Source organism: Crocodylus siamensis, chromosome 9 (assembly GCF_052110815.1).
Source record: "Crocodylus siamensis isolate JL-2025a chromosome 9, ASM5211081v1, whole genome shotgun sequence".
NCBI classification, from domain to species: domain Eukaryota; kingdom Metazoa; phylum Chordata; order Crocodylia; family Crocodylidae; genus Crocodylus; species Crocodylus siamensis.
The window spans coordinates 36,685,253-36,693,286 of NC_143403.1; positions in this window are offsets into that span (position 1 = coordinate 36,685,253).

Here is an 8,034-nt window from a genome sequence, read left to right on the forward strand (position 1 = left end):
GCTCATAAAGAGGAGCCAAAAGCCCTCTTAACTCAAATATACATAACTAGCTCACAGGCATGTCTGGCAAGAAAATCTAACATTGGAGATGGTGGCCCCATTTGCCTTAATGGTAATACTGGAATGTGTCAGTGATGCTACATAAATGCTTTATGAGCAACAAGGCAGGGACTGGTGACTGTGGAAGCTGTGAAAGGTTGTCTGGACCTACACATAAAATCTAAATGACCAAATTAAAACAACAGTGCATCTAGCACAAGAATGCAAGATTGTGGCTGGGACCATGAAAAATAAAGCTATCCCAATTGGTTTCATTTTCTGTGGTAGATTATGCCAAATCATCATGGTGTTTGTAACTACCTGAAAGTTTTAATATCTAGGAAAGAAACCCTCTTGCACAAAAGAAAGTGTCTGGGGCAAAACTGGATTGTGGTGACAAGACTGCCACAAAGAAGATCAGTCTCTGCTGATGTTTGCAACCTATTAGGCATAGGGTCTGGTAGCGAGGCTTGCAGCACTCAATACCAGACCCATGCCATAAGATAATAGCAGTCACAATGAAGGCCAGGGCAAGAGTGGATGGGGATAGTGAGAGCGCAACCACTAGCAGAGCAATAGTTTGTTCTTCTTGATAGCAATCTACTAGGCATTGACTTAGGCCTCAACCCTCTACCACATCCGAGCCTAAAGATAAAAGTGATGGTTCCTTTAAAAGGAAATTTGTTGGCAGAGACATGACACACTCATCACGTGTATAACAAAGCTAAGAGAGAAAGAGAGAGGCACAGACTGTTTGAGACAGTGCAACTAGAGACAGCAGGAAACTACATGTAACGAACAATGAAATCACCTTACCTGAGAGAACAAGGTCCCAGGGTGAACTCAGCCAGGCAGCAGCATGGGACAACGTGGCTCCTGGGAGACTGTGATACAGGCAAATGAAGCTGTCTCTGGAGGCAGCCATTTTGGAAAGTGGAAAATGGCTCCCCAAAAATCATATGATGAGGGCAGATGAAGCTTGCTCTGGAAGGGATTGCTGTGAGAGAAGCCTAGAAGCTGAGGGAGAGCTTGGGCATAGCGTCGGATCCTCAGAGTTGCCAGAGCCTGAGGAAAGTGCAGGCTGTGTTGTGGGGTAGAGGGTAGGAAGCCCAGCCATGGCGCCTCTTGCTCCTTTTCCCCTGGAAGCCCTGCCTGAGCTGCTTGAAGGAGCACTTGGCCCTTCTGGAGAGCCCCCACTGCACTGAGGAGGACTCTTCTCCAAGCCCTTGCATGGTGTGAGATGCACTAGATGGGGAGGGGGACTGGAGAGAGATTGGTCCAGGTCCCCGTGAGCTCTGGGTGGGAGGCAGAGCTTGGGGATGAAGCCCTTCTTACACAAGGCAGTGCCCCTGTGAGAAAGAGTTAAGATCCAAGGCATGGGGGTGACCTTTGACTGCCTGGCAAATGGGTGTTGTCAGGGGATTGCCAGAGTTGCAGCCCAGATCCTGCTCCCTGTGTGTCAGAGGACAAGAGCCTGGGCAGGGTAAACTACTTTATAGGAATTTGTTGAAGGAGCACCTGCCTGCAACCTACCCGCTTATGGGGCATGCCTCGAGAGACCCTTACAGCAAGGACCGACCCATGCTTCCCATAGGAGGGACATGGAAGCAGCTCTGTCTTTCCAGGCTACCCATGAACACATCCTCCAAGGCCATCATCATGTACAACATTATGGATTGAGGGTGTGAATAAGTTTCTGACAATTTATCAATTGTGTATTAATTAATTTCCTTTGCTTTAACCCCTTGTAAATAAAGTGTACATAGTTGTAAATTGCGTGTTGTCTGATCAAAGGGCCAGGGACACTAGGTGCCTTCTTGTGAGGGGAACCCCCCCTCACTCCAGGAGGGAGGGCAGTTCCAGACTGTGGGCACCTACAAGGATCCAGAGATGGGTTGTGGCTTCACGCGTAGCCCTGCAGCCAGGCTTACATACATTCACATTTCAATTGAACTAGTAACTAAAGAAAACAAAAGACTAAATATACATTTCAAAGCAGAACTTGTAAAAGGTGCACTGAAAACAGGTAATGAATGCATGGGCTTTGTTAATACATCCTCATATTTCTCAAAACAGGCATGCAATGTTTGTCTGAGGTATTAAAAATGTCTAAAACATTCATTGTCTGAGAGACACTGAATGACTGAGACATTTGTAACATGTCTGGGGTTTTGTAAATAGACCATCACTAGTGCAGGCTATTGTAAATTTGCCCCATTGTTAAACAAATGATGCTCGACCTGGTACTGGTTACTGGGGATGACCTAATCGGCGACCTAGTGATCGATGGGAAGCTGGGTGACAGCGACCACAAGCTGATCAACTTTGCCATCTGCCGTAAAGCTGGCAAGTCAGTTAGCAGCACGGAAGTCCTTGATTTCAGGAAAGCCAACTTTGGCAAGCTCAGGAGGCTGGTCAGTGAGGGCCTAAGGGACCAGAACACCAGGGGGAGGGGAGTTTAAGAAGAGTGGTTGCTCCTCAAGGGAGCGATCCTCAATGCACAAGCTAATTCTATTCCATCTTGGAAGAAAGGCAGCAGGAGGGCACAGCAGCCCCCCTGGCTCTCTAGGGATCTAGCAGACCTCCTGAGGCTAAAAAGAAAGGCCTACAAAGGATGGAGGTTGGGATTCACCTCCAAGGAGTAATATTCTGCACTGGTCTGGTCCTGCAAGGAGCAAACCAGGAAAGCCAAGGCTGCAATTGAACTCCAACTAGCTTCAAGCATCAAGGACAATGTAAAGTCCTTTTTCAGGTATGTGGGGAGCCGGAGGATAAGCAAGGGCAACATTGGACCTCTGCTGAACCAGATGGGGCAACTGACAACTGACGCCCGGGAAAAAGCCAACCTATTAAATGGTATTTTGTGTCGGTCTTTCATCAGTCCCATGGGACGCTCATGCCCACCGCAGGACAGGGAGGTCCAGGTGAGGGAGATCCTCTGCCCTCCATTAATGCTGACCTTGTGAAGGAACACCTTGAGAGGCTGGATAGCTTTAAGTCAGCTGGCCCTGACAATCTACACCCCAGGGGACTCAAGGAGCTGGTGAGCATCATAGCCCAGCCCCTGGCACGGATCTTTGAAAACTCCTGGCGCTCTGGTGTCATGCCCAAAGACTGGAAGGTGGCCAATGTGGTGCTGCTTTTCAAGAAAGGGAGGAAAGTGGATCCGGCTAACTATAGGCCCATCAGCCTGACCTCTATCCCGGGGAAGGTCTTAGAGAAGTTTATTAAAGAGGCCATCCTTAATGGACTGGCCAATGCCAACATCCTGAGGGATAGCCAGCATGGGCTTGTTGCGGGTAAGTCTTGCTTGACCAATCTTATTTCCTTCTATGACCAGGTGACCTATCACCTGGACAAGGGAGAAGAGATTGATGCCATATATCTTGACTTCAAAAACGCCTTCAATCTGGTATCCCACAATCACCTCTTGGCGAAACTGGCCAATTGTGGCCTTGGGTCCACCACGATCTGCTTGCTGGGAAATTGGCTCCGTGGTCGGACCCAGAAGGTGGTAATTGATGGAAATCAATCGTCATGGTGCCCTGTGACCAGTGGGGTCCCCCAAGGCTCTGTCCTTGGACCCATATTGTTCAACATCTTCATTAATGATGTGAACATTGGAGTCAGAAATGGACTGGCCAAGTTTGCTGATGACACCAAACTCTGGGGCAAAACATTCACACCTGAAGACAGGTGGGTGATCCAGGCTGACCTGGACAGGCTCAGCAAATGGGCAGACGAGAATCTGATGGTGTTTAACACTGAAAAATGCAAGGTTCTCCATGGTGGGAGGCAAAACTTGCAGCACCCTTATAGGCTCATCAGTGCTACACTGGCTAGCACTATGAAAGAAAGAGACTTGGGGGTCATCATTGACCACAAGATGAACATGAGCCTGCAATGTGATGCTGCAGCTAGTAAAGGGAGCAAAATGCTGGCTTGCATCCATAGATGCTTCTCAAGCAAATCCCGAGACGTGATTCTCCCTTTGTACTCAGCCTTGGTGAGGCCGCAGCTGGAGTACTGCATCCTGTTTTGGGCTCCACAATTCAAAAAGGATGTGGAGAAACTTGAGAGAGTCCAGAGAAGAGCCATGTGCATGATCAGTGGTCAGGAAAACAGACCTTATGACGACAGGCTGAGATCCATGGGGCTCTTTCGCCTGGAAAAGCGCAGGCTTAGGGGTGATCTGATGGCTACCTATAAGTTTATCAGGGGTGACCACCAGGATCTGGGGGAACGTTTGTTCAGCAGAGCGCCTCAAGGGATGACGAGGTCGAACGGTTATAAACTACTACAAGACCGTTTCAGGCTGGACACAAGGAAGAATTTCTTTACTGTCCAAGCCCCCAAAGTCTGGAACAGCCTGCCATCGGAGGTGGTTCAAGCACCTACACTGAACACCTTCAAGAGTAAATTGGATGCTTATCTTGCTAGGATCCTAGGACCCCAGCTGACTTCCTGCCCTTTGGGTGGGGGGCTGGACTCGAGGATCTTCTGAGGTCCCTTCCAGCCGTAATGTCTATGTCTCAGTGGAAGCCCCAAAATATAGGCTAGCACACCTCCAGTAGAAAGAATATAAGAGTGTCTCACTTTTCTGCCCATAGGATTCTAGGTCATAACTAATTGGGGCTGGGTAGTGTGGGACAGTAATAAGATCATTGATTTGATCCAGCAGCTCTGTAATGGCCAGATAATACCCCTGATGCAAGAGGTAATTCCATGTCTCATCCTTGAAAACAATTTAAAAAGGGGTGTCTTTGTTAATATTCTTCCAGCTCTGTGGGTATTGTATTTCTATTAATCCTATCTCCCAACTCCCCAGGAGATCCAAAGGTTTAACCAGCTATATGGTACATTTTGAGCTGGTGTTCGGTGAAAAAATCCAGGCACTGGCATTGGTGGGTAAGGTGATGCAAATTAGGCCTGTGAGAATAGGGAAGTATTTGATTTGGATTTGGCCGATTTGGAGGACAGTGATTTGATTCAGAGATTTGGATCACTGTCCTGAATCAATTCGGCCGAATCAGCTTTGGAAGCTTTGGCATCGATTTGGAGAGATTTGGCCATACAGTATAATGGGGAATCACTGAAATACCTATATCTTTGTCATTTTTTGGCATGAAGCCTACCACGTTTCAAGGAGATAGGTGCAGGGGTTTCTGGGAAACTGCACCTCAAAGTCTTGAAAGCAAAACTCGTGTCACGTGTGTGTGTTAAGGTGCAGTGGGGTGAAAACTACAGGAATGCTAGCCCCTGCTGAGGACACGAAGCCTGCCAGCTTTCAAGGAGATAAGTGCAGGAGTTTGGGGGAAACTGCAGCTCAGGCTGCTGATGAGCAAAACTTGTAACATAGGTGACACTGTGTGTGTGTTACGGCGTAGCAGGGTGAAACCTGCAGGCGTCCTAGGCCCCACTGTGGCCATGAAGCCTGCCAGCTTTCAAGGAGGTAGGTGCAGGGGGGGGTTCTGGGAAACTGCACCTCAGGCTACTGACAAGCAAAATTCCTCACATGGGTGACACAGTGTGTGTTAAGGCATGCCTTCACTGGAGCTGTGGCATCTACATGACACCACTTGAAATAACAGGTATAAGATAACTTAGTGAGCACTAGCACAGTAGCATGAGCAGCATCTCAGGCAGCCAAACTGTGACAGAGCCTTTCTTTCCTCTCCTGCAGGAGCTTCTTCTCCAGTGTGTGTGTTAAGGCACTCCCTCACTTTGTGACTTCATGTGTGTGTTAAGGGGCACCGTCACTGGCACTGGGTCATCTACACGACACAGTAGTGTGCTCCATTGAGGCTGCCTCCTCCCCTATAGCCTTAGGCTGGTCCACCACTTTAAATAACAGCAGTTAAGCACTGCAGTGCACTGCAGCACAGTAGCACTAGCATCTCAGGCAGCCAAACTGTTACAGATTAGAGCCTTTCTTTCCCTTCCTGCAGGAGCTTCTTGTCCAGCAGCTGCCAGAGAACTCTCCCTGCCAGCCCCAGCCCCAGCCCTGGGGCTTGGATGTGTCGACTGCCCAGGGCCCTGCATCCTTCTGGTCAGCTGAACAGGGACAGGTGCTAGGGGTGTTGGTCTAAGGACATGGCACTGGCAGACAAGGTCCTTTGGGTCAATCTGGTATCTTTTAGTAGACAAATTGAATAGTTAGAGAAAGCTGGGACAGTGAGGGTTGTGTTTTGATTTCATGGAGAGGGTTTTTTCTTGATTGTACAATGGGGCTAAGCAGCTTATGGTTAATGAAATGAGAATTTTTATAAAATAATTGAATGGTAGAAACAGATTTTTTTTGGATATATAAATGATGTGTTACTTGTGGTGTGTGATGGGTTATGTTGTTTTTATGTTTATATATTTATTATTAAAAAAAAGCTTAATAGTTAGAGAAATATATCTTAGTCATTTTCACAGCTAGGCCTATGAAATTCACTTCATCAGCCTCCTAGGTACAGAAACTCATGGACTCAATATAGTGGAATTCTGACACTTTACAACCTGCCGGACATCTGACTCCCCAGGTACCTCTCCACTTTTACCTGCGCTGCTTCATCCCATTTCCCACTCCCTACCCCAGCCTGTCCCTCACCCCCTGACATCCCCATTTCCATTTTCACTGACTGGCTTTCTTGCCTGCATTGCATGCTGTTACTTAAAATTGCCAGTAGCTCCAATTAAGAGCGAGACCTTAACAAGGGGAAGACAGCAAAATGCCGTGCTTGTTGATTACATGAAACAGATACATAAGCTCGGACACATGAGTCATACAAACAGACATATGCAAGAATACATACAAACAGACGTACACAGACAGACAAAACCACACCAGTAAGATGTTATAGTTACCAGCAGATGTTACTTAATATTAGCACTGGATGGCTGGGTCCAGGCTTACTGAGGGTGATAAGAGCAGGGGAAGAACACACATGCATGCCTGTGCTCCATGAGGTTGCAGAGGGTGGATTCCCCATCTTGGCTTGTCTGCATCCCACTTTTATAGCGATTTCAAGTCTTTGTTCAGCGTTCAGGGATTTTCCATGTTCAGTTTTTAATTAGAGGTTGTTTTTTCTTGTTATCTCAACTTGAGGTCATTCCAGTAAGGGTGGCTATCTCCACTGAAGCATTGTGTCCTTGATCTTGAAGCACTGTGTAGTTCAAATGGCAGAAAATGCAAAATTCCTTCTTCTTTGCATCTGATCATAGACAAGTTCTTCAGCCACCCATTAATTAGCTTAATTAGTTTACTGTCTGGTAACTTATACATTGGCACCTTGTTGCTTACACAATCAATTAAATCTTCTTCTGTTTTCATGCAAATAGTTACCATTGTTTCACATTCACCCTCTCACACAGACACTCAAGCACACACGGCATACAAAGTTCATCTACTCATGTCAAGGAGGGAACAAGCACAAAACGGAGTTTTAGTTGCTCATACAATCATATAGGTTGATCAATTCAATACTATTACCATTTAAACATAATAACTAATATGCAAAAATTCATACTACAATGCCAGCCTCTGGCTTCTTTACTATTCCTTCCATGCAGGAACAGCCCACACACACACACAACAACTGCAGGTGCTTCCTCAGCCTGAAGAAGGGTTTTTCAGCCCAAAAGCTGCATCCCAGGCAGCTAAGCTGAGCTTACCTGGAGCCTCATAACTCTACTGCAGCCAGCAAGCCTCAAGCCTGTGAAAGATGTGATGGGTCTGGGCTTTCCCCAGGCAGGACTGTGTGCATGCATGTGGTAGTTGGAGGTTATGGTGCCTCCTGTCCACCTTTTACCAGGGGGATCCTTGGCCCTTCATTTCCTGAGGCTGCTGCACCATCAGCAGTCCCACTAGGCCTCCCCAACTCTGGCAGAGTGCAGTTTTAGTGGCCACGCTAAGGGCCTGGGGCCTCCTCCTTTCCCATAGCCCCAGTCCATACCTCCAAGTTCATCCTGGCATGGAAGATCAGCAGGGACATGTTTTCCCCTGCTGGC